The 15301-nt window shown below is 38.6% G+C and overlaps 1 protein-coding gene across 21 annotated transcripts in view; it reads right to left on the reverse strand.

The window, feature by feature from the left end:
* The window catches only part of LINGO2 (leucine rich repeat and Ig domain containing 2), a 538477-nt gene that overhangs the window by 332628 nt on the left and 190548 nt on the right, over nucleotides 1-15301 (reverse strand). For 20 of the 21 annotated variants that reach the window (XM_083818696.1, XM_083818680.1, XM_083818679.1 and 17 more), the window contains one exon: nucleotides 9652-9733. The exons of the other annotated variant lie outside the window; for it this stretch is intronic. The gene's annotated coding sequence lies outside the window, so the exon portion shown is untranslated. The remainder of the gene's footprint in view (nucleotides 1-9651; nucleotides 9734-15301) is intronic. 21 annotated transcript variants of the gene reach the window in all.

The raw sequence follows: 15301 nt of genomic DNA on the forward strand, positions 1-15301 counted from the left end.
TGGATTTGTGTGTGTTGAGCCCACTCAGGCACTCCCCAACTACCCTTGGGTCAACCACGAGGGAGACCTCCATTTCCCAGCCCCTTTCTCCCCCCACCAGGGTCGAGGAGTCCCGGGGGGGAGTCCTTGAAGCAAAGTCTGAAGCAAAGAAAGCATTCAGTATCTCCGCCTTCTTGGCATCTCCCGTTACCAGGACACCCCCCTCGTACAGCAAGGGACCCACAATATCCCTAGTCTTCCTTTTACTGTTTACATACTTAAAAAAAAAAAACCTTCTTATTATCTTTTATCTCTTTTGCAAGCCTCATCTCTAGGTGGGCATTAGCCTTCCTCATCGCATCCCTGCAGGCCCTGACAACACTTCTATGCTCTTCCCAAGAGGACAGGCCCTTTTTCCACATTTCATAGACCTTCCTCTTCCTTTTGATCTTATCGATTAGCTCCTTGCTCATCCACACAGGTTTCCTGCCCCACTTCCCCGATTTCCTACTCTTAGGGATGCACTGATCCTGAGCTTGAAAGAAGTGCTGTTTAAATGTAGCCCAGCTCTCACAAGCACTCTTGCCTTCTAGCAACCTAGCCCAGGAGATACTTCCAAGCAGGTCCTGGAAGAGGTCAAAGTTGGCTCTTCGAAAGTCCAGGGTAGCAATCCTGCTTTTAGCCTTACTTCTTCCACCAAATTCCATCTTGAACTCCACCATCTCGTGGTTTCTGCATCCCAGGCTGCCCCCAACCTTCACATCCCTAACAAGCCCATCCCTGTTGGTAAGGACAAGGTCCAGAAGCACCCCCCGCCTCGTCGGCTCCTCCACCACCTGCGTCAGAAAATTGTCTTCAACACATTGTAGGAACCGTTTGGACTGCGCGTGCCTGGCCGAGTTGCTTACCCAACAGATGTCTGGGTAATTGAAGTCCCCCATGAGAACCAGTGCCCCGGATCGTGAGGCTACTACCAGCTGTTTGTAGAAGGCCTAATCGACCACGTCCTCCTGATCTGGTGACCTGCAGTACACCCCCACAACAGTGTCCCCCATACCAGCCCATGCCTTAATTCTTACCCACAAGCTCTCCACTTGTCCTTCACCCTCTCCCAGGTGGAGCTGGGTACACTCTAATTGCTTCCTCACATAAAAGGCAACCCCACCCCCTCGCTTCCCCAGCCTGTCTTTCCTAAATAGGACATAGCCCTCCATGACAGCGTTCCAGTCATGCGAGCTGTCCCACCACGTCTCTGTGATTGCAACAAGATCGTGGCCCTGCGACCGAATGCAGATCTCGAGCTCATCCTGTTTATTTCCCTGTTTATTTATTATATCACCCTGTTTACTTATTATATTATTTATAATAATCCTGTTTATTTATTATATTACTTATAATAATAATTTATTGATTAGTATTAAATACTACAGTACTGTTTTTATAAGAAGCAGCCATGCTTCCCAGGGGTGTTCCTGTCTAATCATGAAGAGATACATGATACTATGGGGTGGCTCAAGAATGAAGGGAAAGGAAAAGTAAAAAGAAGGATGCTCTGTAAATAACATATGCAAATCACTAGGCAGATAAATCTGGGCATGATCAGTTGTGATATTTTGAGAAGAAACAAGAAAAGTTCACTGTTAATAATAAAATCTCCATAAAAATGAAAGTGGTCTCCAAACTCAAGTGAGCAAAATAAGTACAAAAATCATGCTATATGTAATCCATTTATGCATTTGGAGAAGTATGAAAACAATAATGTTGTGAGAGTGGTTTTAGAAAAAAGCATGACCAGTAACTTTATTGGCCTAGGTATTAACAATGATTTTAGCATTACCCAGGCACTCTGGTGCTGACAGGATCTAGTGAACTAACTTGCCTTAATTCATTATTATAAAATAAAACAACAAACACCCCAACTATTGAACACATACCCCTCAATATTTAAAAGCAATGCTCTGAGTTGTTAAAGAAACATACAGGCATGAGGTGCTTAAGGACATTCAAATTGAAGGTCCTTACATCCAATTGTAAGCACTCAGGGGTTCTTCCATGAAGACGAACAACTTCAGCACACTGAAGTGCTGAACTGAGTGACGGACAACTTCAGCACGCAAAAAACTTTGGTGTTTTTTTTTTTCTTTTTTTAAAATGATTTAATTAGCTGTTTAGCAGCCTATGAATACTGTGAATATCATTTTTAAAGTAGGAACAACATAGCTGTTAGATTTATTTCTTTCTCTCTCTTCTAACGTTTGTTAAATAATTACTTATTTGCTAAGGAAGCATAGGCGATCCTAATATTTCATAACTGAAATTAAAATAGATGGATTTTTGGCTCCTGGATACCATCTGTAGGCACACTGCTTTAATTGTTCTTGCTGCATATAACAAACTTCTGCCAAATTTCAATATCTAGTATTTTTTTTAGACAGAACAAAAATTAATTTAACAACATATGTTACAGAAAAAAAAGTAAACATTTTTACTTTGAAAATGTTCAGATGAATAAACTCATAAATTTCCACCAACTTTTTCATCAAAAATATTTTGAAATGTTTCTCCCATGAGTTTCACAATAGAGTAAGTAGAAGTTCCAAAATAGGTCAAAGGGCTATAGTAATTTCTTCTGAGTTAGGATAACTCCAGTGATACCATGTTTTGCATTAGCCTAGGATATGGCCTTTAATTTTTTGTGCCAAATAACATGAATTAGACCTTGATGAAAATCGAAAGGAGAGGGAAATGCATTAGGAATGGCAGGGTTTTATATAAGCATAAATACTGCAGAAATAGCCTACTGCCTCCCATAATGCTGCGTTTTTGACTTTGAAAAGCATCCCTGTTCTTCTAATGTCCAAACTAAAGCTAAAATCATACAGTTCTTCATTCATTCCCTTTTATCCATTCCCTCCCTCTTCTGAATCGACCTTTATGTCTGACTGAGGCACTGATCTTCCTGTCTGACAAGACATCATGAAACTGAAATGGTGGCTGCTTTCTGCTGAATTTATACGAATATTTTTAGAGTGAATTTGAATAAATGGTACCAGAGAGCTCTTTTTTTTTTTTTTTGGTAGTAAATGAAGGTGACCAGAAGCTATTTTAAACCTTCCAATTAAAACTACTCTGCTTTTGTGTAACTGTAGCAAAATCATCTTCCCCATTAGAAGGCCAGATTTTGAAGGAGAATGATTCCTGAAAGATTCCAAATCTATGCTCACAGTTGCACAGGCAGAAACAACCATCTGTGGAAAAAGATGGATTTTGCACAGATTTATTCTGCCTACTGGCTGCACTGAGAGAGTCTGAGTAACAGCCTTCGAAGCTGCATCAATATTCTTCAGAGACAGAGCACCAGGCTCTGCACAGGGCTCTACGTGAGCAAAGGGAAAAGCAATCTCAATGACTCTCTGGGAAATTTGGAAGACTATTCTTTTTCTCAGGCTGCTATCTATATGCAAAGTGAGGAGCACGCTGCTTCAATACCTTCAGATTTATCATTAAAATATTCATATTCTACAGAGGTGAGATATTCTAATTATTCTACATTCACTCCTCAGCCTTCATGCTTTTGCCTTTAAGAACATGACAGTAGCATCTACTCTTCTGATACAGTTAATAATATCCACATTGACAGAAACCACTTTGGAAGAACTATTTGCAGGAAAATATCACTTTCTACCTTTGGGGTACCCATAGCTCCTTTTCACTATTTCAGGAAAGCACATGCACTGTGTGCCTCTCCACTTGAGTGCTTTCTCAAGACGTGTCAAAATTAATATTTGATCAACCTATAGATGTGTCACTTATTCACATAAACTGGTGACCTGTTCTTCTTTGCACATTCTAGGGCTTTTTTATAGATGTGAGACAGGGCTCTCTCAGGGAATCGATGGGGCTCCTCTTCATCAAGTACCTGGCCATAGCTTTCCAGCGTCCCCATATTTCATGGCCTTTCAGGCCTGGGGCCTCACCTGCTTCAAAATCCCCTGCCTGGCAGTAAAGTTCCTCTGTCTACCAGAGTGGAATGAGGGAGAACACAGTGGCCTGCGTGATTAAACTTAAGCATTTAGCGAGCCTGAAAATGATCTTCTTGTCTAAGGATGATTTAATTCACAGTGAGGCAGTAAACACACTTTGAGTCAAGCTCAGAAACTTGTTATTCAAGAATGAGATGTGACATTTGTGTCAAAAGCTTCCATACAATTTCTAGTGGTACTGACATATTTTACACCAGAAATCACAGCTGTATTAAAAATACAGATTATGTAAAAGAATTCAAGGTGTTAAGCTGTGATCATCTATATATTTATTAAAAAATGGTATCCCATCAGTCTCCTGCTACATAACAGATTTTTCTGTGTTCCTTTTTTTTTTCCAGTCAGGAACTGAAAAACACTTTTAGGCATGTAAATTCTTCTTCCAACATCGAAATAAACCGACGTATTCTATTCAGTTTTCGATAGTAACATCCAGCTATTTCTTGATAAAATCTCCTTTTACCTTTACTAGTGTAGCTCGTGTCACAATTGTATTGACAATAATAATATACAAAGTTATTCCTTTTGTTTCCTGTTCATATACCTTCTGATTAATTAAATGTACCACAGTTTTTTACTATGATAAGCTCTCATTGCAAAATTCCATACCAAAGATCAGGGAGCAATGATGAAAATGCAAAAATGAAAGATTTAAGGATGCAAAAATGAGGTTGTGAGCGAGGCATGAAGGAAAGTCAAGGGCTGATTCCATTATTTCAAGGAAGATGCATAATCTAAAATGGTACATTCCCTGTGACAGAAAATGGAAGCTTTTTGGTGTTGATACTAAAAGGAGACAACAGGTCTTGTAAGTTTGTTTAAGGTGTCTTTATCCTCGGCAAACTGTAGGGAGTGGCTGCAGAGTAGCTGTATGTGATGTTTCTTCAATGAAAGAAATCTCCCTTTTACTTGTGAATTACAATTTCCCTTTTTCTGGCAAATTATTTTCCTAAAATAGTATTCAGCTCTGATTGACATTATTGTTTTTCCAAACCAAAAAATAGTGAGGTTAAGTTTATCATTTCCAAACAGTAATTCTATCTCCCTTTAAATGAAAACTTCATTCGATGCTTAGGGAAAGCCAGAGAGCAAACTGGAATGTCTTCACTGAATGAACTGCATGTCTCTCTAAATTATGGTCCTGTTTGCTCTGCATCAGGTTTAAACATGTTTTGACGTGTTGATTCCTAAAAAGTCCAAAAATTTTAGTTTATTCTGGAAGTTTTAAGAATCAGCAGGTCGAGTGGCTCTAGCAAAAGCAAAGAGTTCTCTAAATGATTTTACTGCTGTGAACTTTGAATTTAGAAGAAGCCTGAATTTCATAAAAGGAGTAGTCAGAATTTACTGAAAATCACATTCCTTCATGCTGTAAAATCTAAGTACCCACAGTCACCTCTTACTTTTGAAGATACTATTTTGAATAATCAGATAAGAGTCAAGCACATGAATTATATGCTTTAAATCTGTGGGGATCTACTCTCTTTATTTACATATCACATTGTATACATTTCTACTCATTCCAACACAACTATTCAAATCTTCCTTTTTAGTTTGAAGAACAGTAGCTTCTGGTCTCAAAAGCATAGCAGTTATGATAGCCTTTACTCATTTTCAGGCAGCCAGAGCTGATAAAAATACAAGATCTGACAAATCCTAATTAATTACACTACCAAACCTCTGGATAAGACTTTTTAATCAAGAATAACAGATTAAAAAGCAGGAGTATCACTAAGAAGAGGGGGTGTAGGGGAGGAGGAGGAATGCTGTCATCCATAATTTTTTGATTTTCTCCTCTAGGAATGTTCACGAGATGGTCTTTTTTTTTTTTTCCCCCTCAATATACAGGTGCTACTCCATCAAATTCAGTGAAGTTACACATTAAATATAGCTGTTTAAAGACAATAAATTAGAGTCCGTATAGAAGGCAGTGGCAAGACTAGGTAATTATTTCTAGACGTGTTGCATGGATAGGAAGTTTGGTTTTATCTGATGATACAAAAAATATCTCTCTCCATAGAAAGCTGAAACTAGGGGTAACTGCCGTAGTGAAAATAACTTCACATAGCATTGCTGCACATTTGGGGAAGGAAACTAAGTTAGTCTGGCTACATGAACACAGCATCAGCAACAGCCAATGTCACAGCATGGAAAACCTTCACATTGTTTGTATTCATTTGAATGAACAGACTGTTCATAGAATCACAGAATCTCCTGATTTGAAGGGGCCCAAAAGGATCCTTAAGTCCAACTTCTGGCTCCAGACAGGACCACCCAAAAACCAGACCCTACGTCTGAGAGCGTGTTCCAAGTTCTTCTTGAACTCTGTCAGCTTGGTGCCATGACCACGTCCCTGGAGAGCCTCTCCCAGTGCCCGACCCCCCTCTGGGTGCAGAACCTTTCCCTAACACCCAGCCTGACCCTCCCCTGTCCCAGCTCCATGCCGTTCCCTCGGGTCCTGTCGCTGTCCCCAGAGAGCAGAGCTCAGCGCCTGCCCCTCCGCTCCCCTCGTGAGGGAGCTGCAGGCCGCCATGAGGCCTCCCCTCGGCCTGCTCTGCTCTACGCTGTTGACTGCAGATACTCAAAATAAAAGCACAACTCTATAGCACCTTCAAAGGGTTCTCTTTACAATGGCTGTTTATTGAAGAAAAAGGGGAGAACAGTTCATCAGTAAGAGTCTTGCAAAACATACTTAGAAGATTTCTGGTCCAATAGCATTTACTGATCAAGGATTAAAGGATTATATAAAACACTGAGAAAGAGAATTCCCATACACAGAAGCCAGATGTGAGTTCACAATCATCCAGGAAGAAAAATGATCTTAAATCTACCCTTTTTTTAAAAAAAAAAAAACAAAACAACAGCAGGGACATTAGGTTACAGAAGACCACCACAAAGTGTGGTGTCTTCTCTATTCACATCTATTCATCAATATTTTCTTGTTTTTCATTTTATTCTCCCAAGCACAAATATGTAATTTCTGCTCATGCAGAAAATTTCCTCTTACAGAATGCTGAGATCTTTTCTCTTTAGAAAATTAATACATATATATGGACATAGATGGTGACACTCCGAAGTAATACCTTCTTTTTTTTTTTTTTTTTAACTGCGGAAACAGAAATAGTAATTACACCTTTATTGTCTTACATTAGTAGTTAATACTTTCTAGGTTATTAAGTGCAGACATTTTTGAGATGCCTAATAACTATTCAGGGGTTTGGGATGTTTTTGTTAGTACTCTAATACTAAATCAAAAGTACAGAGAAAACTTTCACAATATCAGCTTATGCAAATCTGCAGATGTGAAGTACTATGCATTCCAAATTCACAGCAAGAATGCTAGGAAAACAAGTTAAGTAGGCGGTAATGAATCTTTTCAGAAGGAGGAAGACAAAAGGTAGAATGAAAGACAATTTGGTTCAAAATAATTCCCCAAACCTTTTTAAAAATAGAATTATCATATTGCAACTCTGAACCTCCCCTTTTTGCTGATTAAAAACATCTCATTACTGCACACAGGATCATCATCATAAGACATATTACTCTATTCTCACTGACAGTGACTTATTGCCAACTCCAAATTGAGTATTGATGTTTTGCTATTAAAATGTCAATGCCAAAAATTACTCATAGCTCTCTAGAATCAATGGCACCTCCAGATTTAACTATACCTCTAACCAAAAGAAGTTCAGTACTGGCTATTTCAGCTAAAAAGTCTGTACACTAGCTTTTTAGAACACAACTAAATGCTGTTTGTCCATTCTGTTTAAAAACATTTCGGGTGAGGGGTAGGCAGCATCTATTATCTTGCATGAGAAACTGATCCATCATACATTATGGAGAAAGACCAACACTTGCCTATATGCTTTGATAATTTTACTCATTGTCTTCACTGTCACTTCTTCAGCTGCCAAGAGCCTAATATATCTAAATTCAACAAGTGTTGAAGTACGTGCTTAAACCTTCATTAAACATGACGCAACTTAATCACAAAACAATGTATTTAAGCTCTTGTAAAAATTATGGCTGTGGCCATTGGGCTGTTGAATGCTAGTGTTTTCCCAGATTCTGCTGGTTTTGCAATCTCACAATAGACAAGGCCTATGTAACATAACACAAAGTCTTTGAAGTTGTACCAGCACCCCTTTGAAAATCAGTGTCACCCACACTTTTCTAACCAGTCCTATTGTTCAAAGCATAACAATCTATATGGAAAATAATGTGTTTGGGCTTCTCATTACAACAGGAATTTTTCTACTGTTTCTAGAAGCTGACAGAGAGTTGGTAAAAATGGACACCCTTTTTCAGTATTTACAAATGGCTTCCATCCTCAGAAGGTGACTAGAAGGAAACGCTGCTACTTTTCTTTTTACAATCACCACCCACATCTCATAGCAGGGTATCACTCACAGTAAAGACTGATTCACCCTTTTTTCTCTGTATACTAAAGAAATACAATACATTAAAATGCACAGCCTTGGATTTCAGCTTGTTAAATAAATGCTGAAGAGTAGAATATTCACTCCCCCGTCTTAGGTGCTGGGAAGGCTGCTGATTTTATTTTTCAAAAGGGCCAATTTTCCACCTTGAATATACAGCTCACAGTGGCACTTCTGTCAAGAGGGGGTAATTCTTCAGCTCAGCACTCCGTTTAAAAGCATGAATTTGGAGCAGCTTTTGCATAGCTTCTGGTTTGACTCTTTGTAATACATAATAAAAAAGCTTTTGAAAACCTTTTTTCACCATGTGTAAAAGAGCTAGTTTCAATGGCAGAAAGATTCAGAGGAATGTTCTTTCCTACAGACAACTAACACAACTTCAAAGATGAAATTCAGAGGTGAATAAAGTCTCGAAGGAAAGAGAAAATATTAAGCCTAGACCAAAGCTGAGGAAGGTATTCAGGGATTTAGTTTTCTTGGTAGAAGCAGCACTGTCTCTCAGGGTAACAAAATTAATTATCAAAACAAGCTAGTTTCCCTGAGGTATTTTCAAACTTTTGAAAACAAAATTTTCGAAATACTTCATATGACTACCTTTCAAATATAAATCAAATATCATATTATAGAATACTGTAATATAAAATGCTATGAAGAAGTATGTGTAAAACCTGGTATAAGAATGTCTCACTTTAAAAACTGTACAGCAATAAGGATCATGAACCATAGCCATGTACATCTGAAAGATCACTTTTAGTCTCCCATCTAATAAAATTGTCAAGAAACACAAAATTACCAATAAGCACAGAAGACACAAAATATATCTTGATAGAAAAATGTGTTCATATTCAGATTTAAATCTTCAGGCTCAACTTATTTGTTTGTCCACTCAGATCAATGGAAATATAGGAACAATAACACAGAAACTCACAAAAACAATAGATCATGGCATCATCTTCCTTCTTCCTGAAAATGTACTTGCTAATCAATCCAAAGCAAACTCACTGTATTTATTTCAAGGTGTACGACTACAATTCATTGCTAAAAGTGTAGATGAAACAATAAACAAGGGTATTTTATTCAACAACTAGAGTTATACAACTAGTATATTCAACAACTAGTATTATAAGGTCATTTTAGGCACTGGAAACTGTAGAACAATACACTATTGTAGTCAGTTAAAATGGAACATTTACCTTGCAAAATCCACAATCCATGGATACAGGCAGAAAAGACAAAGAGTTTACAGCCAAGTTTTCCACCTCTGCTGCTCGCTTACTAGAAAACAAGAAGAAGAAAATACATTTAGACTTGTCCATTGTACCAAGGTTTTTTAAATGGCAATATTCTTAGGGAATTTTCTTGAGATGGTTTAGGATCATATGCAGCTCCTATCCACAAAGGAACAGAACATATGTCAGCACCGTAAATGTGTCTCCTGAAGTAAATAGCAGAGGCATGTGAAAGCTCCCAATAATACCAAATAATACTGTGTACTCACTGGCACTCATAGGGAGCAGGCGACTGCATTAACTGCCATAGCTTAGAAAGCAGTTTACTAAGGGATCTGAAGGTGAAACTGACACAAGTATTAAACCAAGAATGGACACAGTGGGGAAAAAAAATAAAAAAAGTCTTTTCAACATCAGGATAAACTTTCTCTGCTGGTGATGGAAATTGGCACCTCTACAGCCTTTTCCATACATGTCTCCAACTCCATAGACAAAGAAAGGAGCATTTCTGAGCTTTGGTATCCTCTTGCCGTATTGAACTGAAATTGGAACATTACATTCATGTTTATGGAACATATGATAAAAACTGTCTTCAACAGCAAAGGTAAGGGAGTTAAGAAAAGTTCTTGTATGTTTGCCAGGACCAGAATAAGTCCTGACAGAGCAAAAGAACTATAGATTAGACAATAATACAAACTACACTGATAACAAAGACTTTGAAGGACTCTGCTATTTCTGAAAATTATTCTGAAATAAATGCCATGGGCTCTTCTGATCAACATGACCCCCTATGACTTTCAGAAAGCAAGCCAAACGAACAAAATGCTTTGGATCCTGCTATGCAGAAATGACCTTTATGAGACCTTTTGAATTGCCTGAAAAAGACTCTACACCTCTTCATAAGACACATTATGATCTGGGAAAGATTGTTTTGAGAAGTGAAATAATGAGATATAAAAAGAAAGAAACAAATACACTTAAAATTTTAAAATATACTTAAGATATTATATAAAAATTAAACTGTAATTATAGGAAAGGCCAGGTATTTTAAGTAAATACATATTTCACGATGAAACATAATGTTGTACCTAATTCTTACTCAACTAATTTTCTGAGGTACACAAACAGGTGAGTTAATTCAATCATTGTATACTATATGGTTGATCATGGATAAGATAACAGGTCAAAAAAATGATTTGTTGAGGGAATCTGTAACATAAGGAAGTTATGCAATTTGCAGAAGAAGACTTGGAAGGCAGCAAAGAGCTGCTAGCGCTGCAAGTAGTCTAGAACTCTACCTCTTTGGTTTACGTGGAAGTGTTTGGTAGCAGGGGGACCGTAGGGATGGCCTCTGTGAGCAGAGCCCAGCAGCTGCCCCATGTCAGGGCAGAGCCAGCTCCAGCTGCTCCAAAAGGGACCCACGGCTAGACAGAGCTGAGCCGTGAGCGATGCTGGGTGGGCCTCTGGGAGAGCAGAGTTAAGGAAGGGAAAGAAGTGCTGGGCAACAGCAGCTGGGAGAGAGGGGTGAGAGCCAGCCCTGCAGCCCCCAAGGGCAGTGCAGCAGGAGGGCAGGAGGTGCTCCACAAGTTCCCCTGCGGCCTGTGGAGAGGGCCCTGGAGGAGCAGGGCGAAAAAGTGTTAAGAAGGAGTGACAGACTTGAAGTGTTTGGAATTGAGAGCACCACCATTCCTCATCAACCTGCACTGCTAAGGGTTGGGGCAGGAAGAAGAGGAGATAGGAATGAAGGAGTGACGTTAAAAGCATGGGAAGCAAGGGTTGGGGGAAGGTGTTTGTAGTTTTTTTTTTTTTTATCATCCTACTCTATTTTTAACTGCCAGTAAATAAAAAGAATCTTCCCCAAGTCGAGTCTGTTTTGCCCATGATGGTAATTGGTAAGGGATCACCCTGTCCTTATTCCAACCCTCAAGCTTTTTTAGGTCTTATTTTCTACCAGTGTCCTGTTGAGGAGTGAGAGAGTGTCTGGGTGAGGATCTGTCAGCCAGCCACAGTCAATTCACCTCTGTTTCTCTACATGTTCCTGCCAATTCTTGATTATGAAAGACAGACAAAGGTGTCTACTACTAATGAGTGATGCTGCCACTCAAGCCCCCATTATGAGGACAAATCAGAAAAAGCAACACTATTTCAGTGCTGTTCTGTGGTAAAGTTTACAACAGAACCACACTGCTTTGGTAAGAGCATATAGTTGGTTATTCAGTGCATGTGCTGTTATACTGATTAGGTCAACTCTTGTAGAAGGCAAAGGGTAAACAAGTTGTTCCACCATTGCAGTATCTAACATCATTATTTTTGGGCCACTTTATTTGTTTCATTTTAAGAACAGTAATCTTTTCATAGTGCTCTCCCACAGAAGCAGCAGTTCTTTCACAGCACACTGGAAGAGCAGTCTAAATATATATTTCACTATACCATTCTACACCATATTGAATTCCTGTATTTATTATGTACTATTATATTAACTAAAGAGCAAGCTTTGCTTTCACTACTGTGTAGGTTATAGTATATTCAAAGCTAACTTATCTGGTGATTTTAATGGAGAAGGGGAGGAGCTTTACTTGAACTCACGGTAATATATGTTTTTTCAGGTTTTCACTTCCTAGGGGCTATTGCAACTATTTTTGAATCTTGCCTTTTGTTAGTTTAGGTTCTTCTCAGACTAAATACAGAATAAAAATAGAACAACAACAACAAAAACATAAAAATAAGCAAACCCCCTGTACGTCTAAAAGTTTATTTATTTATTTATTTATTTTCTGAAACAAATGGGAAGTGTTTTAAATATTGTAGGCATTTCCTTTTACCTTTGGTTGCAGACATAGCAGATTTAGAATGAAGATCAGCCTGAGTCTTTGGAAGCCAGGGAGAATTTAACTCTGAACTGTGCGTTATATTATATCAAACCTTCAAAGGACTTTTAAATATATAGATTCCCATCCTACCCAAAACAGTGGGAGAAATCTCATGCATGGGAGAAATACAGAAATCATACTCCCAAATGGTGAAAATATCTCTGTCTCAACAGTCTCAACAGTGCTTTATTTCTGAAGACAAAACCCAGGTGGTAGTAGGAGACTAAAGGACTGTCCTGACAGATTGCAACAGGCGTTCAACGGGTCTGTCACAAAAGGGTCGTAGAGAAACTGTTTCTCTAGGACAAGAGAAGAGATACTCATACAGACAAGTGACTGTCTAAAATCTGAGAGACAGAGGAATTGATTTCCCTTGCAGTGGGGTGTCACCAGTGTCTCATCTTAGAGTGAGCTGCCCTTGGTCCCAAGCTGCTCTCTGAGTGGTACCAAGATGAAACTGTAGAACTGCACACTTGCTAAACAAGTGTAGAAAAGTAAAGGAAATTCAGAGTTGCTGAGTGACACACGTGGAAAAAAAAAAATCCGTCTCAGTACATAAAAAGTAGTGGACTCTTATCTCAGTACCACCCCTCAGAACTAAGACTTGGAAGACTTAGAAAGCAGGTCAGAGAGGATGTCAGCTTACAAATCAAGAAAGCAAACCAAAATGATAAGAATTTTTGTGAATAGAGGAAAAATTTGAAAAGTTTTGAGAGACAGATGGGGGGTGGTTACCACAATTTTCTATGAAACCATTAGTGGCGCAGATAGTAGTCACTATAAGAACTGGTGGGAACAATATGAAATTCAGTGGAAGAAAAGTTGAAAACAAACAAAAAAATGCACTTCATTCATGAATTGTGCAGGGAAGACACAGAACATTTTGCCCAGGTGCTGAGGTTAGTCAAATTTTAGGGAAAAATCATCTGTGGCAACCAACCATTAGTAGCTCTGGAACACTTCAAATTTAAATGTCTGTATTACAGTGGCATAAATACAATCTCAGTCTAGCTGTTGCTTGAAGGAAAAGGGCAACTGTCACAAAAATTGGATATCTGGGAGTATCACTACATCAAAACAGGAAGTCACCAAAATACACAACTCAGGGACAGTCTGGAGATACCACAGAGATTTTACTTGGATTTTTTGAGCCACACACCAGACATATGTGAAATGAATGAAGATAGTTTTGGCCTAAAAGCACAAAATAAACACAAGCATTAAAAAAGTAAGTTATATATTCTATATAACCTAAGATATGGCAAACATTGAAGGCCACAGAGCTAAAATGTGGAGATGCAACACAACCAAAAAAGCTTACTGCTTTAACTGTCAAATAATAATTATTTCAGATTTTGAGAAGGTTTCAAAATTCTATTAATAATGCTGAAGATCCTCCAGTTCTGTATCTTGACACTATAGTTAATTGGTTTTATGTATAATGTATGGCAGGGTTTCAGGCATAAAATAATGAATTGTTTTGGCAATACATTTTTGTAAGGCTAGTAGTCATGTTTTCCTTCATATAAAATCACTGACTTTTTTTCAAAGATTTCCAAAAAGACGTTATGCAGGATTCATTGAGGAGAGCAGTTGTTTGTTTCGTAAGTCTGTCTTAGTTCAAAACATACTCTTAAAATGCATGTTTCTTGTCAGGCATTAAAGAATTGAACAAATAAAAAATCCCATATAAGCCTAGTGAAGTAATTTTTTTTATTTTTTATTTTTTTTAGCAGATGCATTAGGTTGTTTGGAATATATATTTAGTTCAGAAACATTTTTTTTAAAACATAGATGAACTAGCTAACATAAAAGTAAACCTTATTGGATGCAAATACTTTCTCCAAATGTATATCTCAAAGACTTGGTATTAAAGAAATACAGTTAAGAAAATCTTCTGCACACTGAGGTCTCTAAATACAAATGTTCACAGTCAACTCTAAGAATATATTGCAAAAAAACACTTTACTGCCCTTAGCAGAGTTGCTAAGTTGTGCCAGATCACTGCAATCAAAAGGCTGAGGTACTTAATGAATTCATTACCTCAGTCTTTAGTAGTAAAACCAGTTGTTCTTTGGAGGGCAAAAATGAAGCTCTCATAATCCAAGAGGAAATGTTTAGCGACCTGCTACACGACTTAGATGTACAGAAGTCTACAGAGACAGATTGATTCCACCCAACGGTAATGAAGGAGCTGGTGGAAGCAGTCACCAAGCCACTTTCCATCATTTATCATCAGTCCTGGCTATCAGGGGAGGTCTCAGTTGATTGGAGGCTATCAGATGTGACACCTATCTACCAGTAAGGTCAGAAGGAGGACCTGGAGAACTACAGGCCTGTCAGTCTGACTTTGGTGGTGGGGAAGGTTAAGAAGCAGGTCATCTTGAGTGTCATTGTGTAACACATACAGGGTGACCAGGTGATCAGGCCCAGTCAGCAGGAGTTTATCAAAGGCAGGTCCTGCTTGATGAACCTGATCTCCTTCTATGACAAGGAGATGTGCTTAGTGGATGTGGGAAAGGCAGTGGGTGTTGTCTACTGAGACTTTAGTAAAGCTTCAGCATTCTGGAGAAACTGGCTGCTTGTGGCTTTGGATGGGCATATGCTTCACGAGGTAAAAAACTGGCTGGGGGGCTGAGCCCAAAGAATTATGGTGAATGGAGTTAAATCCAGGTGGAGTCTGGTCACAAGTGGTGTCCCCGAAAGTTCAGTACTGCGGCCAGTTCTCTTTAATATCTTTATCA

This window comes from Anser anser (genome assembly GCF_964211835.1).
Source record: "Anser anser genome assembly, chromosome: Z".
Classification (NCBI taxonomy): domain Eukaryota; kingdom Metazoa; phylum Chordata; class Aves; order Anseriformes; family Anatidae; genus Anser; species Anser anser.